The sequence below is a fragment of the Talpa europaea genome (genome assembly GCF_964194135.1).
Source record: "Talpa europaea genome assembly, chromosome: 1".
Lineage (NCBI taxonomy): Eukaryota > Metazoa > Chordata > Mammalia > Eulipotyphla > Talpidae > Talpa > Talpa europaea.
This window is the reverse complement of record NC_140073.1, coordinates 27,899,632-27,913,970: the sequence shown is the minus strand read 5'-3', so window position 1 is coordinate 27,913,970 and position 14,339 is coordinate 27,899,632. Positions and strand designations below refer to the sequence as shown.

Genomic DNA, 14,339 nt, shown 5'->3' with positions numbered 1-14,339 from the left:
GTATGACTTTGTAAACTGGCTCAAGTCTTGAAAAAGGTAGAGAAGTCAGTCTCTACCCTGGTCATTTTGAAATAGGACTTTAAGTCCACCAAAATCAGGATTTGCAAATTTAAAATTTATTTGATTGGCCAGCTATTGTAACAGTCCAAGAGATACCATGAAAAATTAGCCAAAATCAAAGACTTCTTTAACTTTCTACTGCCTATTACAGTCACCACATTATACAACATATTAGCATTGAGACTTTGGCAGAGGTTAAGTGAAGCAAATGCTTATGTTGAGGTGTGTACTAGTACTCCCCACATTGTACAGTTATGTGAACAAATGATAAATTAATAAAATGTTTTTTTAAAAAAGAAAAATGTATATTTACATATTCACCATAGATTTTATTTTTATTGACATAATATTGAATTATACCACTTAAATTGAAGGTATCTGCCATTAAAATAAACATGTGCATTTACTACATTAAGTTCAACACAAAATATTTTTAAGTGGGGACTCTTTAGACTATAACTGATATTTTTCCACATTGTCTTTAGTTCCAGGACAAATAATTTAAAAACATGTGCTGTGCTTCCCCAGAATAATTCTGGAGATGCTAGTGCTGACATTTTCATGATCTTCCCATTCTGCTTTTCCAAATTTTAATATAAAATTTCAAGTTAAAATTCCTGTTGACATATGTAGCCCACACACATATTACTATGTAAATATGATTCCACACACACAATAATATGTGTATATGCATATATATACCCACATACACATGCATGTGAATATGTGTACTTACATGTGGTGTATACATGTGCAGTATATACACATACAGAGGTTTATTCATAATCTATATATGTGAATGGGTATCTAGATTATATATAACAATTGCTTTAGCATATCTTACATATATAAATTATGGGGCATTGTCTTTTATTTCTCATACTGAGGTGTGAACTATTGCTAGAACTGTATACTTGTTATTGTGAAAAATATTTTCCTAGCCTTAAATGCTGAATCTTTTTGATTCAGAATCTGTCTTTGAGAGACAATTGTGCACTTCTGATTCACAATCCAGTTCCACAATTGATCTTCTACAATAGCTTTGTGACAAGTCTCTTTCTGAAATAGGCAAAGGAATAGATGAGACAACACAACCCTATTTATTTACTAAGATTGTGTTTTCATTGATTGACATCTGAACCCAGAGGAAATATGGTTTCATTTTCCACCAACAGGGTGAATCAAGTTTAACTGTCACCTAAATCTTCCCCAAGTCAGATCTTTTTTTTATCATTCCAAAAACAGAATGGTTTCCATTAGCTTCAGCGTAACAGCTGACACTTAGTTTCTACGTAATGCAAAAGAAGCCAATTAATTTATTTTTTTGCTATTATATGATAGTTATTCATTAAATCTCTGTCAAAATTAGACATTTTCCTGCATTTTTTAAATTTCATTTTCTCCTTTTAACTCACTGGAAATGATGGTGTAGATTTTTTTTCTTTGAAGATAATTGAAGTTCTTAGCTAGGATGAGTACACCCAGTTGAAAACTGCACTATGGAAATAATAACTTTCCCTCCACTATTGTGTGAAGTCATATAAAGGAAGAATAATTAGTTGTTATGTGTATTCTATGAAAATTTTTAATATTGTTTTAAAGTATTTACTCTTCCTGATGTCTTATGTGAAAATACAGAACAGAACCACTCATGGAGTAAAACAAACATTCATTTCTTGAGGGAACTGAATGATTTAATTATAGTCAAATTAAATGATGTTCAGACTCGTCCATGTTTAAAGAAAGATTCTAGTCTTGGCTTTGGAGCTTTATAAAAGCAAGCTGCCATCTATAGCAAAGTTGTCAAAACTTTAGTTGGTCTATACTATAGCTGGAGCATAAAAAGAAAAAATATCTCAAAGACTTTGGATGTTAACCATTATTGCCTATACAAGTCTGTAGAATTCTGTAGGACATTTTGATTTTTTTTTTCCTATTTAGATTAAGCAATTCACTTTCCCTGACTGATTCCACTGATTTCATTGTGTAGGAGACAAATTCCTAACCAAGCAGTTTGTTTATACCATATTAACATTGTCTAATAAAGTCTTAGAATGTAAAAAAAATTTAGATCACTTATTTCATGCTACAAAGTCCATTTAATTACTTCACAATCTTGCTAATAAAAATGTGAGCAATGAGACCAGCCACATGGGCATCACCTTGGAATTTATTGGAACATAAAATCTCACCACTATCCTCACATAGTTTTTCAGAATCTTCCTTTAAACAAGATCCTAGGTGGGGCCTCCCCGGTGGCGCAGCGGTTGAGCGCTGGGTTGCGAAGCTGCCCGCAGCCTATACAGCGCCGGTTCGATCCCCGGCTGCTCCCCGGCCACCAGAGGAGGGTCCCACATGGCGCGCAGACCTCTCCTGCCGCCCGCTGATCCCCTCAGCAGTGTACTTCGGTCCTTCTGCCTGCTCTGCTCCCCGCTCTGGCTCTGGTGAATTCTCTCACCCTCCTGTGCTTCTGACTCTACCCAGTGCTTGTATAAATAAATAAATAAATAAATCTTAAAAAAATTAAAAAAAAAAAGATCCTAGGTGATGCTTGTTCATATTAGTCTGAGAAACTCTGCTTGTCCAATATATCTTTCAGCTATTTATCCAGATCCTGTAACTTTAGTTACTAGTCTTCAATTAACCTTGGGTAGTCTACTTTATTACTGGATAACTCCAATGATTATGTAGATTTTCTTGTTATGAAGGCAAAAATCTGCTTCCCTGGTATTTCTATCTAATTAGTCCATAGTTTTTAGGACCAATCAAAATGAGTTTTTTCCCTCCTTCAGGATAGGCTTTCAGATGCTTTAATCTATCACTCAATATCCTTACTCTTCTCCATTTCCTTTACTCAGTCTTCAAATTACAAAGTAGTTATTTCCTTGATCGTGTGTATTATTCTATGAGCTCCCTTCTGATCATTTGGAATCAAGTTTAGATGAAGTATTTCCAGATTTAAAGAAAAGTGCCACTTCCTCCGACATTCTGTATCTTCTTTCTCTATTAATATGGCATAATATTTTTATTAGGAAATTTGGACATGATATAGTGACCTATAAACTTATGTTGAGTCTATGGCAGTGTAAGTCTTGACTGTTTTCTACCTATTTTTAATGTAGTTTGTATCAAATTGATTCTTTGGACCCCAAAATAAAACTCTATAACAAGGTGTCCATCCATTAATACTTATGACTTTCTGCATTCTCCTTTTTTAATCTTATCTGATGCAATATTATTTATAAATTTAATGTTAGAATGAATATATCATCTCAATTTTGAATCATAATTTTTCTTTTTTTTTTTTTATAGAGGCATGTTTATTTATTTATTTATTTGTTTGTTTGTTTTGTTTATACATGCACTGGGTACAGTCAGAAGCACGGGAGGGTGAGAGAATTCACCAGAGCCAGAGCGGGGAGCAGAGCAGGCAGAAGGACCGAAGTACACTGCTGAGGGGAGCAGCAGGCGGCAGGAGAGGTCTGCGCACCATGTGGGACCCTCCTCCGGTGGCCGGGGAGCAGCCGGGGATTGAACCGGTGCCGCTGAGGCTGCGGGCAGCTTCGCAACCCAGCGCTCAACCGCTGTGCCACCGGGGAGGCCCCATAATTTTTCCATGTTGTGAGTTTGCTTTGCCTTTGATTTAAAATCTTTTGATAATGGGCGGAATTTTCTATTATCATACACATCAAAGATTAATTTTCTCATGCTGTTGTCTATATCTCTATTTTCTACTAGTTGGAATAAATATACTTCTATTAAAATGTAATTTTCATCCCACTGAGTAATCGACTAATTTAAATTGAGGAGTAAAATCATTCTAATGCCACAATTAGCCACATGGGCACTACATGAACTTACTCCATTCACTTTAAGCTCTATTTCCTATTACTCTTTCTTTCCCATCTGTCTTAATTTCTTTATTCAGAAGTCATGTGAGAGGTATTGTCTACCTTAACTACTCTGACTCTATTTTCTTATTCATCTAATTTTTGACAGCAGTTAGTGTCACCTAAATATTAAATTGTATTTATTTATTTATTGCCTCTCCAGTATCATCACACTCATGCCCTCCAATTTAATTCAAAATTTTATTCCAGAAACTTAGATTGCATGAATTTTGTAAGCGCTCAAAATTTTGCCTCATGAATAAATGCATACATTATTTAATTTTCCTCTAGCCCCACCTGAAGCTCATTTGTTCATTTACAGGTTGAGAAAATGTAACATTTGTTTTTTGGTTTTTTTTTTTTTTTTTAAAGATTTATTTATACAAGAACTGGGGTACAGGCCAGATGCGCGGGAGGGTGAGAGGATTCACCAGAGACAGAGTGAGGAACAGAACAGGCAGACTGACAAAATACACTGCTGAGGGGAGCAGCAGTCAAGACAGAGAGCTCTGCTGCACCATATGGGTTGCTCCCTGGCCGGCCGGAATCGAACTGGCACTGCAGAGGCTGCAGACAGCTTAACAGCGCTGCGCTCAACTGCCTGCGCCACCAGGGGAGGCCAAGTAACATTTGGTTTTTAAACTGGTTGTGAGATTCAGAATAGAGTTCCCCAACCCCAGTAAATCCTAACTAGAGCTAGTCGTCTCATGCAGAGCCTCTTTCTAGCAATGAACTGAAATGCCTTACAGTCAACAAGTCCCAGAACAGCAAAATTAGGAAGACTTGTAAATGGGGACCTGTGTCTCTTTTTTCTTATTTCTTTTTAATGGCACCACTTGTAAAAACTATGAGATTTTTAGAATTATTATAACTTATATAAATATTTTCTGTGGGATTTCTTCCTTCTGCATGCTTCTCAGGAAGTTATTTTTCTCTTGTTCCTCTTGGTTCATAAATTAATAAAATGGAAGTTTGAGAATCTGCTCAGCTCTATGCTATGGCAGTAGGTCACTGGCTGATTGGTATACTTTGTAGTTCTATATCAATTTTAGGTTGTTTTTCTTTTACCAAAATGCTGCATGTCCTTGGCAAAGTATTGCTTTGAATCTGAGGTTTGCTTTGATAGAACAGATATTGTAATAATATTAACGCTTCCAGTCATGAACATGAAATATCTTTCAATTTATTTGTTTTCTTTAATTTTTAATGCAGTGGTTTGTAGTTTTCAATGTTGCCTCTTTTAAGTTCATTCTTAATTATTTTATTACTATTACAAATGGGATTTTTTCTTAATTTCATTTGTGATTGTGCTGATCTGATCTGAATCTAATTATGATTCTCTAATTTAACTGACTTACCTTATTAACTTTTATAGCATTCATTCTGATGCTACTGGATACAATCTTCTTGTAAATTAAATAAAAAGCTTCTTTAAAGAAACTTTAAAATCACTTAAAGTTCAACATTGTGCTCAACAAATATTGCTCACTGTTAGCCATTATACGACTAAATCAGAGCAGAAAAGAAAATGTGTATTACTAGCTTTATATGGCAGTGACATGTTTTGTAAGATGTCAGATGAATTTGTTATTTTGCTGTATTTTGAATCTATAAAATAGAAAAAAATCAAGTCAATGTCATTTCCATAGTGATGAAAATTTAAATGACAGCTGGCTGTGTTTTGAGCTTTCTAGAAGGTGACTTCTTTTTCACAAAAGGTTTTTGATGTTTCCCTAAAGAAGCAAAAATAGCAATTTGTATTCCTAAAATTGATTGCAATAAATTCAACCAGATATGTGAATATTAGAACAAAATTTAAGTAAAATACTTTCTTTAAAAATAATTTAAATGCATTCCTCTATTTCTCAACTCACAGTGAAGTAGGAAAATTGTTTTAAAAATAGATTAAAATATTACTATATATTTAAAAATCTAAAATTCCTAAAAACAACTATTTAGATGTGATCAAAAATCAACCTTTTGAGATATTTGATATTTATATGACTTTTTTTTTTCTTTTTGCCTACTGATAGAAATCTGGTGTTGGATAGGAGGTGATTATTGAGAAACCAATAGAGAAACATTTCATGATAAAAGCATGTTTTTTCACAGATAGGTCTTTAAAGTTTTATTTCTACCACAAATTCAAATAAGGTCATGTTTAATTACACCTGTTTTTTAGCAGGAACCATTCTGATCTCAGTGCTCTCTCTAAGACTTAAATTTCTTACATATGAAAAGTGAGGTAATATTTGAATTGCACAGTTTTTAACATAATACTCATTTCATTCCCTTTTCAGCCACTGTATCTTCCTACACACTGCACCCACAATGAAAATATTCAGACATGATAATTCTTTAATTCGTGTGACTGTTTGAGTGTGTGTGTGTGTTTGCATGTGTTTGATTCTAATAATGATGGATGGAAAAGGAATGTGTGTCTTTCTTTTTGCTACCCTGCAGAAACAACCAATTACCTAATCAGACTTTGATGCCAGGTTCTTAATTTTTAAATTATGTTAGAATTCCTACAGCAGTTTTTGCATTTAACAATAAAAAAGATCTTTAACATTTTCTAAAAAATTAATGGTTATGATGTGTTTTTTTGATTTATTTCTTTTTGCCTGAATACCCTCTGTTTAATTCCTAACCAAATGTCATCAGAAGAATGATTTCTGACATTCATGCTGTCATAATGGTGACATTTCCTCTGTACACTAAAGGAATAATCATTTAGGAAATTCTTTACAAAAGATCTGTGAATTTTCCTGAAAGGAAGGTAGTCCAGTTTTCTAGTCCCTCTTATGCAAGTGAAGGCACTTTAGATCCAGATTGAGCATTCAAATTAATTCAAATTCTTTAATGCCTGTTATAGAAACACAAGGGATATTTTATTTGATTATTCCTGAGCTTCATCATTACAAGAGGGTTTTTCTTAAAATTTCCCAATAAACACAAGACAAACATAGAAGTAGTCAATCTAACTATTCAATTATTTAGTAAAGTTTGAAAGTTATGTCTTTCTGGTAAAAAAAAAATGGACATTGCTGGAGGATAATGTAACAATAATATAGTATTTTCTTTCCCTGATTTGTTTTATTGTGAGACAGAAACTGCAAATTCATGTGATGTCTTAGAGAAGATTGGAAGGTTAGGTATCTTTATATATCTTCCATGTCTTGATTGATTCCAGTAATTCCTTGAGAGTCAAATCTATACTGAGGTATTACAAGATTTTTATTTCCATATGCTTGGAGATTGTGGGACCGCCTATGTTTTACAATGAATTTATCACAATGATGTTATTGGGAGGAAGAAACTCCCCTCCACTCTTGAGTTTTGCTTTGAAATTTAATCACTGAAAAACACATTTTATCATCTTCACCAGTTTCTAATACAGCTGTGTACACTAAGTTGTGTAGAAAACTTTTTTTTTTTTAACTGGAGTTAGAACTTCTGTCTAGAGAAATAATTGATAACTTTTCCTGCATAAAATTTTTGTTAGGATATTATCGTCAATGATGTTATCTACTTTGTATGTCAGTATGGCTTCAAAAAATGTTATATCCTTTGTCTAAGACGGCACATCAGAATGAGTAATCTCAAATTTTATAAGAAGACCTAGATGTGAAACAGAAAAATTGTCCTAATGGAATAGGACATACTAGAAACAGAAACAAAAAATAAAGAAAATAAAAAAAAAAGCAAAAAAAACCTCTTGATTTGATCTTCGCTCTTTCATATACCAGTAGTAGAACTTTCAAAAATCACTTTTCTGAGCTTCTATTCCCTTATTAAATGGATGATACTACTTATGTAAAAGAATCATTACATTAAAATATATGTACTTAGGGAATCATTTGTGGAGTATGTTTAAACCACAAAACAATCTTATTCAGTGAATATTGCTCTTCCCAATTTATAGTGAAGAATTTGTAAGAATAGTTAACTTTTCCAAGATCACACAATTTTTACTGATAGATGAGGACTTTGAATCCATGCAATGATCAATGCATCCTCACAAAGTACTACCTCCAAGCTGGTGATTTGATAATGGCTTTAATAGGCTATTATAATGTTCTATCAGGGCATCGGATTTTAGTGAAATATGTGATATGACCAATGGATCCCATGATTGCCTCAAAAATGCCTGTTTAGGGCCTCCCCGGTGGCACAGTGGTTGAGCGCTGGGTTGCGAAGCTGCCCGCAGCCTCTGTGGCGCCGGTTCAATCCCCGGCTGCTCCCCGGCCACCGGAGGAGGGTCCCACATGGCACGCAGACCTCTCCTGCCGCCCGCTGCTCCCCTCAGCAGTGTACTTCGGTCCTTCTGCCTGCTCTGCTCCCCGCTCTGGCTCTGGTGAATCCTCTCACCCTCCCGCGCTTCTGACTGTACCCAGTGCATGTATAAACCAAACAAACAAACAAATAAATAAATAAGACATGCCTCTAGAAAATTAAAAAAAAAAAAATGCCTGTTTAGTCTAAAGCAGTGACAGAATACTCATTAAACCCTCATATAGTCCTGCCCAAAAGGGCATGCCTCCATGGTGGTCTAGGGGTTAAATCTCAGTGCTATTACCACTACGGCCTGAGTTCAGTCCCCAGCCAGAGAGGTACCCACAAGGTGCAGCATACCTCTCCTGTCTCACCCGTTGCTTCCCTCAGCTGTGTATATCAGTTGATCCACCTGTTCTGCTCCCCACTCTGTCTCTGGTGAATTCTCTGACCCAGCCCCCGCCCCACACCTCTGGCCTACAGCCCAGTTCCTCTATGCAAAAACAAAAACAAAAAAAACAACAAAAGGATCTTATATGTCTGTTTACCAAGTAACAAGACTATATAGATGCTAAAACTCAAAGGTGTAACCATACTTCTCAATGGGGCATATAGGAATATTGTGCTTCCCATTCCTGGAATCCTGGTTTCCATAATGTTTGAGTTCCATTCCTAAATAGAACAATTTTGCTAGAGCACATGGTAAGTATTGGCCTTGAATTATAAACTGTGGCTGCCATGTGAACATTTTGTATCAAAGAAATAGGGGGCAAAATGAAGAGACATTTCTTAACAAGAAATAATGGATTGTGATTATCATGAGAAGGCAGGGCAGCAATTTCACAATGGAAGAAATGTAAGACTCAGATGATTTACTTTGTTGCCTCTTTTTACTAGCATGTTCAGTTGTGAGTGTGCAGTCATCCCAGTCTGGGAAGATCATAGTGGACAGGCTTTATATCCTTCAGAGATAAGGAACTGAAAAAGATGATGGCTGACTGTGAGGACTGCCTGGAATGGAGAATAAATAAGGGAAAAAATGAAAGTCAGTTGGATCACAGAGGACACTCTCATCACAAGTATAGTAGTTCTATTCGTGACTTTTCCCTTGTATATTTATCTTCAGCAAAAGAAACCCACAAGAGTAGCCAAGGGTCAACTATTCAACTATACAGAGAGAAGTGGCTTATGATGACTCAGAGTAGACTTGGAAGACTATCCGTACTCTTATCCAAGAAAGTAGTGATGGTTCTGTGGTGGGAAGGTAGTAATCAGATAGTATCTAGGTGTGAGCTCCTCAGAGTCATTTTGTTCAGGAGAGAGTCTCTTCCTTTGATAGCAGCACTTCTGGGCAGCTTGTATACAGTGATTGCAAGAGACAGAGGAAAAAAGTCTCAGAAGTGTTAGCTTGTCCCAGGACAATCCTAACAGGCAATATTCACTCCAAAAATCCTTTCTTGGTTGACCATGGCTTGAATCTGCATCCTAATTTACCTTCTTAATTTTCATTTTGCTTACACTTTTTGTTAAACATGTTCCCAATAAGAGTCTTAAATCCAATCTTTATCCCATTATTAAATTCTTGAGAGCAAAAATTATAAATGCTTGTTATTTCCTTTAAATAAATTGTATAGCTAGCATCCTGTAAAAGAAATAGAAACGTTTCCCTATATCAGTGTTTCTTAGACTTTGGGATTGTGATTGGATTTTAAGGAGTTACAGAATCCCTAAATTTCAAAATATTTCATGAAAATTGCATATAGGTTTATGTAGTGGTATCTGTGTGAAGTACATTCTGATATGTTTTCCCCAGAGAGAAAATGTGTATATAGTCACAAGAGAAAATCCATAATTTTCATCCAATTGTCAAAGCAGTGTATGATTAAAATGAAGTTTGACTGATCTGTATCCTGAAAGTCTAATTACTTTTTTCATAATCCTGGATATCTAACTACTTCAGAATTGATGAAATGATTTAAATAGTTGAATATAGTTCCATAAGTATGTAAATCAATTAACAATATACTTATTAACATGTGCAGATATGGAGTTAAGAATGAAATGGTCATGGGTGGAAGCAAATAGAAGGTAAAAGGACGAGTAAGCCTTTTATAGGAATACTCAAAATAGATGAATGCTACATGGATATTATTTATATTATGTTATTGATGAGACTATTCAGTTTTGCTTTTAGTAAATGAAGAAAATGCTGTATTTGTAGTGCAGCTATGAAACATTTTGGAAGCATTTTCTAGCTTATCAAATTAAAACTAAATTTGCTTTCATATGTTTGAGAATACCAGAGGCTAATTTCTTTGTAATTTTATTACAAAAATATGCAAATTTTATTCATTATGATCTTGAGACTATTCCAGAATATCCCAGGGTCTGACAGTTGCCTTAATGCCTCCTGGACTCAGTAATTAATCAGCTTTGACTGCTCCAGCTGTGACTGACTTTGAAGCAGGATCTCAACAACAGATCATATGTACACCAATGCATGAATTGCTTTGTATTAATGCTTTTAGGATTTCAATAAATTTATTTAGATTCTTCATTTAAAAATAATTATAACTTGTGTGAGTGTGTTTGTGCGTGTGTATCACACATATATCTTTTTATAAGGATTAAAATTAATGATGACATATTTTTGTCAAGACCATTTTTTATTTATAATTTTCATTTATGTGACTTTTTTTTTTACAACATTGCATGTATTTCAGAGATATAGGATCACACCTCTTCAGATGTATATTACACCACACCCACCACCGACCCACTATAATCCTGTGCTGTGGTCCATTGTGCCTCCTCCCCGCTTAGCTGTTCATCATTTCTCTCCACAGTGGTAGCCTCAGTTTCACAGTCAGATTTCTGGGGTTTGTTTTTGGTTTGGGTGTGTCTGTTCTGTTTTATTTTTCTACTTTCCACATGTAAACAAAATAATCTAATAGTCGCTACTATTCTAACTGAATTGTGTTTTAATCAACATGCTAAAAAATGTTTATTTAGATCCATTAGCACTGTGATGAGCTGTGATAAACAAAATATAATATTAAAGGTTGGGGTGCAATAGTCTAATTCTGACCATTTTCTATCCTTTCACATCTCTGAAATATTTTTCTTTTAAGAAATTGAAATCTGAAATCTCATGTATTTTTCTTACTATTCTAAACTGATAGATGTGAAGATGACTTTCATTAGTTAACATTATTGTCTTTGTGTTTCCCAGAGTCTCACCTAGATTTATGATGATTACTGGTGATTATTTAAGCTTAGAGAAGAGTAACTATGATTGTAGATAAAGTTGTATCACTAAATATGTTTGGCAGAATTCCCGGAGAAGGAGAAATTTACAAGTAACAGTGTTTAAGTCTTTGGTATATGGTTTCATTGGGCATATTTCAATGACTAGAAAATAAGGTCACATTCTTTTATAAGTGAGAGTGTTCTCTTAGACTTTTTTCACATTTGAATTTTATTAATAGATTCAGTAATTTTTTTTGTATATATATTTATTTTTCACATTTTATTTAAATTTTATTTTTTATATCCCCCATACAATTACAACCCTGTTATTTTGACCTCAAGCCCTCCTTTCCCTGCCCCCAACCCCCATAAGAGTGTCTCTGGTTCATAGTTGTTTGTTGATTTTGATATTTTCTTTTTTATAGTTATTCTTTTTCCTGGTCCCTTATTTAGGTTTTCTAGATTCCTGCTATGAGTGAGACCATGCAGTATTTTTCTTTTTCTTTCTGACTTATTTCACTGAGTATGATCCCTTCCAGCTCCATCCATGTTGCTGCAAATTGCATGTGTTTATCTTTTTTGAATGCTGAGTAATATGAAAAAATGTTCAACATCACTTGTTTTTTTTTTTAATTTTAAACACTACAGTGTTTAATTTACATATCAAAAATTTAACCATTTTCAAACCAAAGATTAACTCTTTAATATAGAAAAACCCTATTTATTTGGCTTAAGGTCTCACTAAAACATACATGTTCCAAGTGATTGTTATCTATTTTTTCTTAATTTAAAATTATGAGGACTAGGATGCTGAAATAAATGCCTAAAGCAAATCAAAGATTTAAGACTGAGAGGATCCTGGAGCACCGAAACCATGTTTATCATAAACTCAGTATTCCAACTCTTACCAAAACTCTTTGTTCTATTTATCAGTTGCCTTTTCACAAAAAATTACTGGTATAGACAAGTGAATGATGCATACTTGCCTCACAACATTCAATTTTAGATCACTACAAAATTTCTTAATTTCTATATCCAATTAACAATTTCAAGTCATCTGACACTATATTCCTTTTGCCTGTAACACCCTTGATATTCCTTTGGAAATCAGATTCAAGCCTTTTCTCTGTAAAGTCCTTAGGTAAAACTTTCTTGTTACTTTTCTTAGCACATTAGAACTGACTTGAACTGTTTATTTGCTTAAAAGTTTGAAAGGATAATCAGCTTAAGGGAAAAAAAAAGTCCCAAATCAATGAGGACTTTTATTATTGCATCTTAAAGATGTATCACAAATAGATCTAAGAAATCACCCATTATCTTGCTGCTCTGTAGCTGGACAGCTTAAATCTTATTCATCAGCTTGCCAACTGTTCCTTTTTCAGAAACATAGATACCATCCAAAAGTTTCCTGATATCCTTGTTTTTAACTGTCGTGGCTTGCTGAATCAAAGCAGCTGAATTTGATAAAAGTTCAATGTTGTTTCCTTCAAGAATCAACTCATCTTTCTGGGCTAGAGATACTGAACAAGCAACACCTGTCTCATCCGAACCCTGCGAATGTATTTTTCGCCCAAGAAATTTCGGATTTCAACAAGAGACCCATTCTCCTGAATCACAACGTTGATAGAGAAGTGAGCATAAACAGACCTCATCTTATAACAGAAGCACCGTGTAACACCCTTGATCATGTTCTGTACATGACTACAGATAGTGCAAATAACAGCCAGTTCCTTTCTATTTCCCCACCATTTGTCAATCCAGAGCCTCTTCTTTTTCTTCCCAAGCAAACTGAGTTCGACATTGATGTGATTGAAGTCCCTCTGTAGGGTGCCTCTGGGGCCCTTCACAATAACAGTGTGACCCTTCAGGGATATGTCAACATTTTCTAGAATGTCTACTGTCTGATTACTGAGAATGGTCTTCATTCTTGCAGTAGATGCAGCAAAAAAAAAAGCTCAACATCACTTGTAATCAGGGAAATGCAAATCAAAACTAGAATGAGATACCATCTTACACCAGTGAGAATGGCACATATTAAAAAAAAAAAAACTAGCAACAACAAATGTTGGCGAGGTTGTGGAGAAACAGGAACTCTCCTGCACTGTTGGTGGGTGTGCAAACTGGTCCAACCACTGTGGAGAGCTGTGTGGCTATTTCTTGACCTACTAAACATAGAGCTTCCATATGATCCAGCAATTCCACTCCTAGGTATTTACCCAAAGGACACAGACACATCAATTCCAAAGAGCACCTGCACCCCTATGTTTATAGCAGCACTGTTTACAATAGCTAAGCTTTGGAAACAACCTAGATTCAGTAATTCTTAGTGAGCACTTTCTTTCTGTCACATAATGAAGAGACTTAGCTCCTTAGAGTTTTGATATTAATGAATTTCACAGATCAAAAAGGGGAGTTTAGAAGGCTTCTAACCATTTTAATTAATTTCTGATGAAATATTGAAATCTCGGCAGGCCTTGATGCAATGTATAGGGCTCTCAGAATTCTTGAAAAGGCTCAATTAGTCCTATGCTATATTATGATTTGACCTATCTTACCACTTCTTTTTTTTTCACAAATTCCTTTCATTATCTGCAGTTCATTGCAGAAAGGTTTTGACTTTGATAATACCTTCTACTTTGCTTAATTCCGAGTTAGAAATATTTTTAATTGTAGTTCTTAGTCACCAGGCATACAGCAAAAGTATCAGCTTTTACTTTTAATTAATTTCTCACCTTCTCTGTCATAAAAATGTATTTTTCTTTAATGATCAGAGAAAGTCCATAGGAACTTCTTTGAAGGACATACATCAGTTAGATTTTCTGTGAAACTAAGAAGAAAGTTGAGGCTTTGGCTTTCTAAAGATAA

General features: G+C 34.6%; 1 pseudogene across 1 annotated transcript; it reads right to left on the bottom strand.

Annotated features, from left to right (window-relative positions):
* Positions 1-12,822: 12,822 nt before the first annotated feature.
* Positions 12,823-13,690, bottom strand: LOC311176026 (large ribosomal subunit protein uL6-like; annotated as a pseudogene). Its single transcript has one exon. The product of its transcript is annotated as a large ribosomal subunit protein uL6-like (transcript).
* Between the last annotated feature and the right edge of the window lie 649 nt (positions 13,691-14,339).